Raw genomic sequence first — 12,199 nt, 5'->3', positions numbered from 1 at the left:
CAGGCATATAGCACACACAGATAATGCCACATTCCATTTAGGAGGATCAAATCGTATTTGTCCACAAGTCTTCTGAAAGCCTGGAGCAGCCTTATTGATTTTCATAAGGTCCATAATCATGTGTTTGTGAATGAGATGGCCTCTGCTGTGGGTGTATGATTATCTGGCTTTTTCTATGTGAGACTTACAACAACATCTTCACGTATGAGACAGAATTAAAGGCAAACGCAACGCACCCAACCCTGGGGAGCACCACTGACATATCCAAGTCTGTTGTTATGACACAAAGCTAATCAATCATTTAGGTGATGGTATTGATTGGCATTTCACTGCAGGCAGGGGGAGGGAGAAATTAGATAATAAATGACTGATCTAGCTCGCCTATCTCTCATAATGCCCAGCACTAGGGCTATAGGGCCATTACTGTATGTAGAAGACTATAAGAGAGCTCTATAGGAGAGCCTCAAAATTACACAGCCAGCTAGCGCTGTGTGGTGGAGAAAAGGAGCGATGGAGGGAGAGGAGGCGAGAGGGAGGCAGCAGGGTTCTATCACACCCCACAGGAGGTTAATTGTTCCTTGTAATGAGGGGAATGGATGAGTGAAGGGAGGAGAGAGGAAGGAAGGGAGGATATACTGTAGTCAAACAATAGTGAGGTAGAGAGAGAAACTGAACAAACCTATCACACTGACAACAGATTTTGTCTTCATATGTCTTCGTTAGTTTGTGAAGGCATGCAAAAGCAACGTCAGAGCCTTGAAACAAACCACACAACAGCCTGGTATGAATAAAAACACATAGGCCTATTATATAGGCAAAAAACTGACAGGTTTTTTATTATTCTCACTGTGTGTCTGAAGTAGTGCTGCGATGCTTACCTAGCTTTATTCCTGAATCAATGAAGGGAATGAGGAGGATTGGGACATGGGGATGGATTCTGAGAAAGAAGACGTACAATCATCTGACTCCAAGAAAGGGATTAGGGATTTTCATTACTTTTCACAAAAATTTTAAGCTGTTCTATTGTTCATTAATTCTTGTTTTAAAAAGATGTGGACAGCTTGCACAACCAACTTTATGGTCAGCTGTCTTGGAATACACCACAATATCAACAAAGACTGCTCAACTATTTTGGCCTAACTGATCTAACTAAGCTAATAAACTAGGTTAATGGCCCCCGGTGAATCAAATAGTCTCTACTGTGATACTGTGTCTGTGACTCAGTGTCAATAAGACATTAGCAGCTGATCTTCTCCAAATGACAGATTGATTCTCATCCATAATCAGATCGACACGGCCAGTTACCGAGCATCAAAATAACAATACTAATCATATCTCCAAGGACATAGGGTTTATGGAGAGATTAAAGTAGTCTCACATCATTGCTACTTGAGCTTGATCATACCAAGCTGCCATTCTAGGACATGAAGTCTATATTTAACCTCTCTTGGGTAGGGGGCAGTATTTTCACGTCCGGATGAAAAGCATGCCCAAAGTAAACTGCCTGTTAATCAGGCCCAGAAGCTAGGATATGCATATCATTGGTTTTGGATAGATTTGGATAGAAAACACTCTAAAGGTTCTAAAACTGTTAAAATGATGTCTGTGAGTATAACAGAACTGATATGGCAGGCGAAACCCCGAGGACAAACCATCCCAAGAAAAATATTTTTCAGTTTAAAACCTGTTAAGGCTAGGGGGTGCTGTTGTCACTATTTATGGAAATCGTGTAATTTTTGAAACGGCTTCCTACAAAATTCTTGATCGTACAATATGCATATTATTACTATTATTGGATAGAAAACAGTCTATGGTTTCTATAGGCGTTGAAATTTTGTCTCTGAGTGGAACAGAACTCATTCTACAGCAATTTCCCTGACATGGAGTCAGATTTCACACATTTTGGCCCCTGTTCTGGAGTCAGTTTTAAGGCCACTGTTATTGCTATGAGTATACGGACACTGCTTACGTCTTCCCCTGGATGCCTTTACGTGATGACGCTTTGAATGGTATCGATTGCCCAATCACAGCCACTATAAATGAAAAAATCCTGTAGGTAGGAACTCTTTTCTAGGTGCGTCAGGCGCGCGGAGGACACCGACCTACTGTTTTTCCAAGCATTAGTGTAGCCAACTTATATTTCTCCGGTCATGTTAAGACTCATTATAGGAGTTAAAAACATCATAAGGTAGTTAATTTAAAGCGTTTTATAGCAATTTATATCCGTTTAGTGCGATTTTGGAACATTTATTTCTGAGCCACTGTGAATCTCTGGGCACCGTTCCAGTTCATGCCGAACGCAATGTGCATTTCTACATGGCAAGAGGACAGCTTTCGACCAAAAGACGATTAGACCCAAGAAAGGATTCTTTGACCAAGATTCTGATGGAAGAACAGCTCAAAGTAGGAACAATTTATTATGATAAATCGTGTTTCTGTCGAAAAATGTTAGTGGCTTAGGACGCCATCTTTTTTGACGTAGCTTCGTTTGGCGCAAACTGTATTGAAAAGTAAGGATAATTTAAAAAATGTAATTCCGCGATTGTATTAAGAATTAAATTGTCTATCAATCGCTGTCCACCCTATATTTTTTAGTCACGTTTATGAGTATTTATGTATACGACTAGATCACTGTCTAATATGGCGCACGACATTTTCTGACCAGCTGGGCTACTTTTCTCATTGTCTAACCATGATTTTGGTGGCTAAATATGCACATTTTCGAACAAACTGTATATGTATGTTGTAATGTGATGTTACAGGAGTGTCATCTGAAGAATTCTGAGAAGGTTAGTGAAAAAATTAATATATTTTGGTGATGTTTACGTTATCGCTCTCTTTGGCTAGAATCAATGCTGGGGTAATGTTTGCACACGTGCTATGCTAATATAACGATTTATTGTGTTTTCGCTGTAAGACACTTAGAAAATCTGAAATATTGTCTGTATTCACAGGATCTGTGTCTTTCGATTAGTGTATGCTGTGTATTTTTACGAAATGTTTGATGATTAGTAGTTAGGTAAACACGTTGCTCATTGTAATTATTCTAGTCCATTTGTGACGGTGGGTGCAATTGTAAACTATGACATCTACCTGAAATATGCACATTTTTCTAACAAAACCTATCCTATACCATAAATATGTTATCAGACTGTCATCTGAGGAGGTTTTTTCTTGGTTAGTGGATATCAATATCTTAGTTTAGCCGAATTGGTGATAGCTACTGGTGTTGGTGGACAAAGAAAAGATGGTGGATTATGCTAATGTGTTTAGCTAATAGATTTACATCTTTACATATTGTGTCTTCCCTGTAAAACATTTTAAAAATCGGACATGTTGGCTGGATTCACAAGATCTGTGTCTTTCATTAGCTGTATTGGACTTTAATGTGTGAAAGTTAAATATTTAAAAAAATATTTTTTTTTTGAATTTCGCGGCTCTGCCTTTTCAGTGGGGGCGGGGGGGGGGTGCCGCTAGCGGCACCCCGGGGCTAGACAGGTTAACACTGTTTTCAATGGCTGTCAATTTTAGTATAAGGCGAAATCCTCCCAGATTGCAGTTTCTAGGGCTTCCACTAGATGTCAACAGTCTTTAGAAAGAGTTTCATGCTGGTTTTTGGGAAAATGAGCCATAAATTGTAGTTTTTCTAGGTGGCTCCCATTTTGTCTGTAGTGTTTCTAAGCGCGTGGAAGAGAGCGCGTTCTTTGATATTTTTCCCCGGTAAAGACAATAACGACTCTCCGTCTTAAATTTGATTGTTTATTTACGTATTAGGGTACCTAAGGTTTGATTATAAACGTTGTTTGACCTGTTTGGAAAAATGTATTGGTAACGTTTGAGAATTTAAATTTTGTATGCATTTTGATGGTGGGAAACTGGGTGGATTATTGACTGAAGCGCACCAGCTAAACTGAGTTTTTATGGATATAAAGAAGGACATTATCGAACAAAAAGACAATTTGTGATGTATCTGGGACCTTTTGGAGTGCTAACAGAAGAAGATCAAAGGTAAGGCATTTATAATATCGCTATTTCTGACTTTCGTGGTGCACCTGCCTGGTTGAAATATGTTTTTCATGCTTTTTAATGCGGGGCGCTGTCCTCAGATAATCGCATGGTGTGCTTTTGCCGTAAAGCCTTTTTGAAATCTGACACAGCGGCTGGATTAACAAGAAGTTAAGCTTTATTTTGATCTATTACACTTGTGATTTTATGAAAGTTAAATATTTGTAATTCTGTAGTTTGAATTTCGCGCTCTGCAATTTCACCGGATGTTGGCCAGGTGGGACGCTACCGTCCCATAAGAAGTTAAGAACCATCGCAGTAACTAACTAGAAGGTACAGCTGATTTACATGAAGCTTAAAGCCCATACACTGATAGTGTTAATCTCAGACTGGCAGTAAATGTTCTTATCACAGACAGGACCTCTTCCCTCATGAACCTGATCAACCATTAAATGCAATTTAATGTTATTTCTTATTCAGCGCAGGGGCTGCGTTTCTTTTTAAAACGTAATACGTTTTTGATGGATCGCGGGTATTGAAAAACCTAACAGGGAGCTGTGTTGCCTCAGATCATTTCCACATGATACGCCGTTTGCTCCGGAATTACTGTTTCTCATCATTAGCCGCTTCATTTCCAAGGCTGGTTGTATTCCACTCCCTCCTTGGGAATTACAGTGTGATTACTTTCCATCCTTGTGTTTTAATGCAGAGGATCCACAGCTGAGCCACACTGCCATACCTTGTTCACACACAATGAGCATGTTATGCTTATGAATGACACATCCATTTCATTGTTGGCTGTCTCTCTATGGTAACTATGGAAAAACAGCCAAAAAGACTGACAACAGCAAACATGTGAATGATACAGTATCATTCAGAAATACATACAATACCTCAGAGTATGATTATTACAGTAGGATCACCATAAGGAATGAAAGCTTTGTTATAATAAATGAGAGATGGTCTTCCCTGTGCCCTATGTGTAGCTGGAAACTGACATGTGATCTCACTGACCCTGAGTCAGTTCCTACATGCTCATCAGAGTGGTTGAGACCCTTTGGGTTCTGTCCTAGCTGCAATTAGATGTACAGGAGAGAGCAGGTCTGGGTTTAGATCTCCTGTCTCAGCTGGAGGCACCCAGATGACTGATTGTTAACGGCTGTCATCCCCATGACCTCACCTCCTCAGGTTCCCTCCAGAAATATGCTACCCATGCTGTTCTGGGCCAGGAGGTAGCTAGGAGCATGGTCCTCAGACAGGCCTTAGGCAGCCCTGGCTAACACAGTTAGTATTCACACAGAGCATCTCCCAGACAAAAGCCTCTGATAGACCCGTGAAATAAGCAATCTCTCAATTACCCCCCCCCCCCCCCACCCCCGATGCTTCTGACCCCAGTAGCACCCTGACGTCACTCTGATTAAGCTTGGCAAGACAGAAGGTGCGTGGAGACCCAAAGAACACTCATCCTTGACCTTCCTCACAAGTTGAATCCTTTAAGTTTAGCGTTCCCTATTGTAAGATAATTATAAACATATGTCAGGAGCAGAAAATCAGAGAAAGCTCTGAGACACACTGCACCGGGGGAGAGCTCAATGTCATTAAGTCTTTAGTATTTCATTTAATCCACATAGATAAAAACCCAGGCAATGATAAAAAGGGAGTGCTACACAACACAAAACAAATAAATAACTATTTTTACAGAGAATTCTGCTGCACTTCTAAAGTTTGTCAAATGTATCAACACCTACAAAAACATTTCTATTAATTATAATATAATAATTCACATTTCCTGTTGCGGCAAAATAATTTTCCTGTTGTAGAAAACTGGCTTATATTAAGATCCTACATCTGTAAGGAGACACTGAGTGAAAGGAAAAATATGTTTTGGTTTATTATGTATCAGATTGCATTTCATGGTTTGAATGACTCAGCTAGCTATAAAAAATGTGATGACATGATATCTTGGAATCTGTGTTGCAGCACAGAATTAAGCAATGGTGCCAGAGGAGATGGGCTCCTAACCAATTGTGATATTTTGTGTGTTTTTTCGCATTGTTTGTAACTTATTTTGTACATAATGTTGATGCTACCGTCTCTTATGACCAAAAATACCTTCTGGATATCAGAACAGCTATTAATCACCTCAAACTGGACAAAGATGTTTTCTTTAATGAGTCTGACGCGAGGGATATAATGTTGCTCCCAGACAAGGCCCAAAACCCGTCATTCGCATGAAGATAATAAGGAAATACAGGGGGCGCAGATCAGGGTGCCTTGTGAGAATTCGTTGGCGAGTGGGTAACCCGCCTCTCCCATCCGTTATATTGACAACGTGCAATCACTGGAGAATAAACTGGATGAGCTCCATATGGGACTATCCTACCAATGGGACATTATAAACTGTAATATCTTATGTTTCATCGAGTCGTGGCTGAACGACACACAAAAAATATACAGTTGTCTGGATTATCCATGCATTGGCCGGACAGAACAGCTACGTCTGGTAAGACGGGGGGGGGGGGGGGGGGTGTTTATATTTGTCAATAACAGCTGGTGCGCGATGTCTACTAAGTAGTCTCGAGGTATTACTTGCCTGAGTTAGAGTACCTCATGATAAGCTGTAGACCACACTATCTACCAAGAGAATTTTCATCTATATTTTTCGTAGCCATCTATTTGCCACCACAAACTGACACTGGCACTAAGACCACACTCAACGAGCTGTATAAGATCATAAGCAAACAAGAAAATGCTCATCCAGAAGCGGCACTCTTAGTGGCCAGCGACTTTAATGCAGGCAAACTTAAATCCGTTTGACCTCATTTCTACCAGCATGTCACATGTGCAACCAGAGGAAAAAAAATTCTTGACCCCTTTACTCCACACACAGACACATGTGTAACCGATGTGAAATGGCTAGCTAGTTAGCGGTGGTGCGTGCTAATAGCGTTTCAATCGGTGACGTCACTCGCTTTGAGACCTTGAAGTAGTGGTTCCCCTTGCTCTGCAAGGGCCGCGGCCTTTGTGGAGCGATGGGTAACGATGCTTCGTGGGTGTCATTTGTTGATGTGTGCAGAGGGTCCCTGGTTCTCGCCCCAAGGAGCGAGGGGATGGACGTAAAGTTAAACTGTTACACATGCACAGCTCTCCCTCGCCCTCCACTTGGCAAATCTGACCATAATTCTTTCCTCCTGATTCCCGCTTACAAGCAAAAACTAAAGCAGTACCAGTGACTTGCTCAATACGCAAGTTGTCAGATGACGTGGATGCTACGCTACAGGACTGTTTTGCTAGCATAGACTGGAATATGAATATTTTGCTAGCATAGACTGGATTCATACAATGACATTGAGGAGTATACCACCTCAGTCACTGGCTTCATTAATAGAGTTTCAAGTTCCTTGGTGTCCACATCACCAACATTATGTTTCTATTTTTTACTTTCGTTTATTTAGTAAATATTTTCATAACTCTATTTTCTTAAAACTGTTGGCTAACCTGTTGGGGATGGGGGCGCTGTTTAGACTATTTATGCTAATTTGGCTAATTTTTTAAACGGCTTCCCACAAAATCCTTGATCGTACAATATGCATATTATTATTATTATTGGATAGAAAACAGTCTATAGTTTCTATAGGAGTTGAAATTTTGTCTCTAAGTGGAACAGAGCCCATTCTACAGCAATTTCCCTGACATGGAGTCAGATTTGAGAAATGTTGGCCACTCTTCTGAAGTCAGTTATAAGGGCACTGTCGTTGCTATGACTATACGGACACTTCTTACGTCTTCCCCTGGATGCCTTTACGTGATGACGATTCCAACGGGGTCGATTGCGCGTTCACAGGCCCTACAAATGAAAAAACCCTGAAGCTAGTCATTCTTTGGGAGCTGCGTCATGAGCCTAGAGGACACCGGCGCGCACCTGTTCCAAGCATTAGTGTAGGGAGTAATATTACTCTGGTCATGTTTCTACTCGTTATAGGAGTTAAAAACATCATAAGGTAGTTAATTTAAAGCGTTTTATAGCAATTTATATCCGTTTAGTGCGATTTTGGGACATTTATTTTTGCAACGATGTGAAAAGTTGGGCACGCTTTTCAGTTCATCCCGAACGCAGTTGACATTTCCACATGGCAAGAGGACAGCTTTCCACCAAAAGACGATTTCTCCCAAGAAAGGATCCTTTGCCCAAGATACTGATGGAAGAACAGCTCAAGGTAGGACATTTTTATTATGATAAATCGTGTTTCTGTCGAAACATTTTAGTGGCTTAGGACGCCATGTTTTTTGACGTAGCTTCGCTTGGCGCAAACTGTATTGAAAAGTAAGGATAAATTAAAAAATGTAATAACGCAATTGTATTAAGAATTAAATTGTCTATCAATCCCTGTCCACCCTATATTTTTTAGTCACGTTTATGAGTATTTATGTATAAGAGTAGATCACTGTCTAAGTGGCGCAAGGACTTTTTCTTTACCAGCTTGTCTACATTTCACATTGTCTAACCATGATTTTGGTGGCTAAATATAAACATTTTCGATCAAACTGTATATGCATGTTGTAATGTGATGTTACAGGAGTGTCATCGGAAGAATTCTGAGAAGGTTAGTGAAAAAATTAATATCTTTTGGCGATGTTGACTTTTATCGCTCACTTTGGCTAGAATCAATGCTGGGCTGCTAATTGCTATGTGCTATGCTAATATAACGATTTATTGTGTTTTCGCTGTAAGACACTTAGAAAATCTGAAATATTGTCTGTATTCACAGGATCTGTGTCTTTCGATTCGTGTATGCTGTGTATTTTTACGAAATGTTTGATGATTAGTAGTTAGGTAAACACGTTGCTCATTGTAATTATTCTAGTCCATCTGTGATGGTGGGTGCAATTGTAAACTATGCCATCTACCTGAAATATGCACTTTTTTCTAACAAAACCTATCCCATACCATAAATATGTTATCAGACTGTCATCTAATGAGTTTTTTTGTTGGTTAGGGGCTATAAATATCTTAGTTTAGCCGAATTGGTGATGGCTACTGGTGTTGGTGGACAAATAAAAGATGGATTATGCTAATGTGTTTTTAGGTAATAGATGTACATCTTTACATATTGTGTCTTCCCTGTAAAACATTTTAAAAATCGGAAATGTTGACTGGATTCACAAGATCTGTGTCTTTCATTAGCTGTATTGGACTTTAATGTGTGAAAGTTAAATATTTTTAAAAAATATTTTTTTTGAATTTCGCGGCACTGGTTTTTCAGTGGGGGGGGGGGGGGGTGTGCCGCTAGCGCCACGCTGATCCTAGACAGGCTAAATGACACCAGACAGTGCTAACCTACAGGACCCCCCCCTCCCCCTCCTCCTCTGTGTCAGAATCTCTCACAAACCCACTTTTCAACTAACGTCGCAATGAAACGCTACTGACAGAGATCAGTGGATGGAACCAGCCAGACACACAAATGTCTATTTCTGAGTGACCTACTTTCGGAGAGTAAGAATCGTTCAGAAATGAAATATCAGACAGACATCAAATTAACATGCTGCAAATATTTTTGGCTGTCTCTGCTTACAGCCATGATTATTAACTGGTCACTAGGATTGTCACAACCATAACAATGGGTGGGGCAACCGTCATAACTACAACAGTATGAAAGAGTGATATCCTTACATTGGGAATATTCATGCACACTGTCCATAGATGCAAACCGTACCCTGTGTCTATGTGCAGCGAATGAGGAGGACTTAACAACACTTTTTTCCAGTGTTGTCCCACACCAACAGGGCCCAGTTTTTGTTAAGTTACCTATCTGAATTATCGCCTAGTTGATAGGATAAAAAAAATGATGTTTTATTGTCACATACACTGGATATGTGCAGTAAAATGTTTTGTTTCACAGGGTCAGTCATAGTAGTACAGTGCCCCTGGAGCAAATTAGGGTTAAGGTGCTTTTGCTCAAGGGCACATCGACATATTTTTCCCTTTTCGGCTCAGGTATTCAAACCAGCGACCTTTCAGTTACTCGCCCAACACTAACCACTAGGCTACCTGCCTCCCTAAAATAGAATGAATAGAACAGGAGTCCCCATTCAAGTCAATGGTTCGACCGTTCTATTCATTTTATTTCTATGTATTTAATCCTATCCGATAGGTAAAATCCAGATAGATCACTTTTGAAAAACTGGGCCCTGGGGATTGAGATGACTGATGGAGGACATAGCGGTTGAGGGGAGAGCCAGAACGCTGTAAAATACTTAACATACAAGTGTAAAATAGGAAGGTGGAAATTAAGACTCATTCTTCAACCCTGTAAAATCGGTGTCTCTTTGACCAATCCATTCCCCTCACAAAGAAGAAATGGGGATATAATGTCATATTCACACTTCAATGAGAATATCCTAAATAATTTTTCAAAAGATTCAATTTCAGGTGTTCAAATTTTCTCAGGCTGGAAAGGATCTTTAAAAACAGCATAAGTAGCACATTTAAATGGGTCTCTGTAGCTCTGCTCATCACTTCTCTCCAGTAGGCCCCCAGTGTTAAGAACTGAACTGTCTGACAAAAACTGGGCTGCAGCAGATTTATGAGGGAAAGATTAACAGCTGAAGGAGGTTTCATTTATTTTGTTTCTGTTTGGTTTGATAATTTGTTTGTGTGCGATCATTCTCTGTAACAGTAGCAACAGGGTGTCTACAATTGTAACGCGCTTCCTCCTTCTCCTCATCAGAAGAGGAGTAGCATGGATTTGACCAACGTGCAGCGGGTTGTGAATACATCATGAAACTTTATTTACAAGACAAAACTAAACACACGAAGAACACTTGAATATTTTACAAAACGAAGAAGACAGACCTGAACGAGAGTACTTACATAAAACACGAAGAACGCACGGACAGGGAAAACAGACTACACAAATACCGAACAAACGCTACAGTCCCGTGTGGTACACCGACAAGGACACAGGAGACAATCACCCACAAACAAACAGTGAGAACACCCTACCTTAATATGACTCTCAATTAGAGGAAAACGCAAAACACCAGCCTCTAATTAAGAGCCATACCAGGCAACCCAAAACCAACATAGAAACAGAAAACATAGACTGCCCACCCAAAACTCACGCCCTGACCATCACACACATACAAAACAACAGAAAACAGGTCAGGAACGTGACAGAACCCCCCCCTCAAGGTGCGAACGCCGGGCGCACCAGCACAAAGTCCAGGGGAGGGTCTGGGTGGGCATCTGACCACGGTGGTGGCTCAGGCTCCGGACGCTGTCCCCACACCACCATAGTCACTCCCCGCTTCTGTATTCCCCTCCCAATGACCACCCTCCAACTAAAACCACCTAAATGAAGGGGCAGCACCGGGATAAGGGCCAGCACCGGGATAAGGGCCAGCACCGGGATAAGGGCCGGCACCGGGATAAGGGGCGGCACCGGGATAAGGGGCGGCACCGGGATAAGGGGCGGCAGGTCCTGGCTGAGGGACTCTGGCAGGTCCTGGCTGAGGGACTCTGGCAGGTCCTGGCTGAGGGACTCTGGCAGGTCCGGGCTGAGGGACTCTGGCAGGTCCGGGCTGAGGGACTCTGGCAGGTCCGGGCTGAGGGACTCTGGCAGGTCCGGGCTGAGGGACTCTGGCAGGTCCGGGCTGAGGGACTCTGGCAGGTCCGGGCTGAGGGACTCTGGCAGGTCCGGGCTGAGGGACTCTGGCAGGTCCGGACTGTGGGGCAGCTCATGACTGTAGGGCAGCTCATGACTGTAGGGCAGCTCATGACTGTAGGGCAGCTCTGGCGGCTCCTGACTGGCTGGCGGCTCTGGCGGCTCCTGACTGGCTGGCGGCTCTGGCGGCTCCTGACTGGCTGGCGGCTCTGGCGGCTCCTGACTGGCTGGCGGCTCTGGCGGCTCCTGACTGGCTGGCGGCTCTGGCGGCTCCTGACTGGCTGGCGGCTCTGGCGGCTCCTGACTGGCTGGCGGCTCTGGCGGCTCCTGACTGGCTGGCGGCTCTGGCGGCTCCTGACTGGCTGGCGGCTCTGGCGGCTCCTGACTGGCTGGCGGCTCTGGCGGCTCCTGACTGGCTGGCGGCTCTGGCGGCTCCTGACTGGCTGGCGGCTCTGGCGGCTCCTGACTGGCTGGCGGCTCTGGCGGCTCCTGACTGGCTGGCGGCTCTGGCGGCTCCTGACTGACGGACG

General features: G+C 42.8%; 1 protein-coding gene across 1 annotated transcript in view; it reads right to left on the bottom strand.

The window, feature by feature from the left end:
• The window catches only part of LOC129817515 (sodium/potassium-transporting ATPase subunit beta-1-interacting protein 2), a 185,703-nt gene that overhangs the window by 70,066 nt on the left and 103,438 nt on the right, over positions 1-12,199 (bottom strand). The window lies entirely within an intron of this gene.

This window comes from Salvelinus fontinalis, chromosome 20 (assembly GCF_029448725.1).
Source record: "Salvelinus fontinalis isolate EN_2023a chromosome 20, ASM2944872v1, whole genome shotgun sequence".
NCBI classification, from domain to species: domain Eukaryota; kingdom Metazoa; phylum Chordata; class Actinopteri; order Salmoniformes; family Salmonidae; genus Salvelinus; species Salvelinus fontinalis.
Note: the sequence above shows the minus strand (reverse complement) of the source record. Positions and strands in the feature narration are given on the sequence as shown.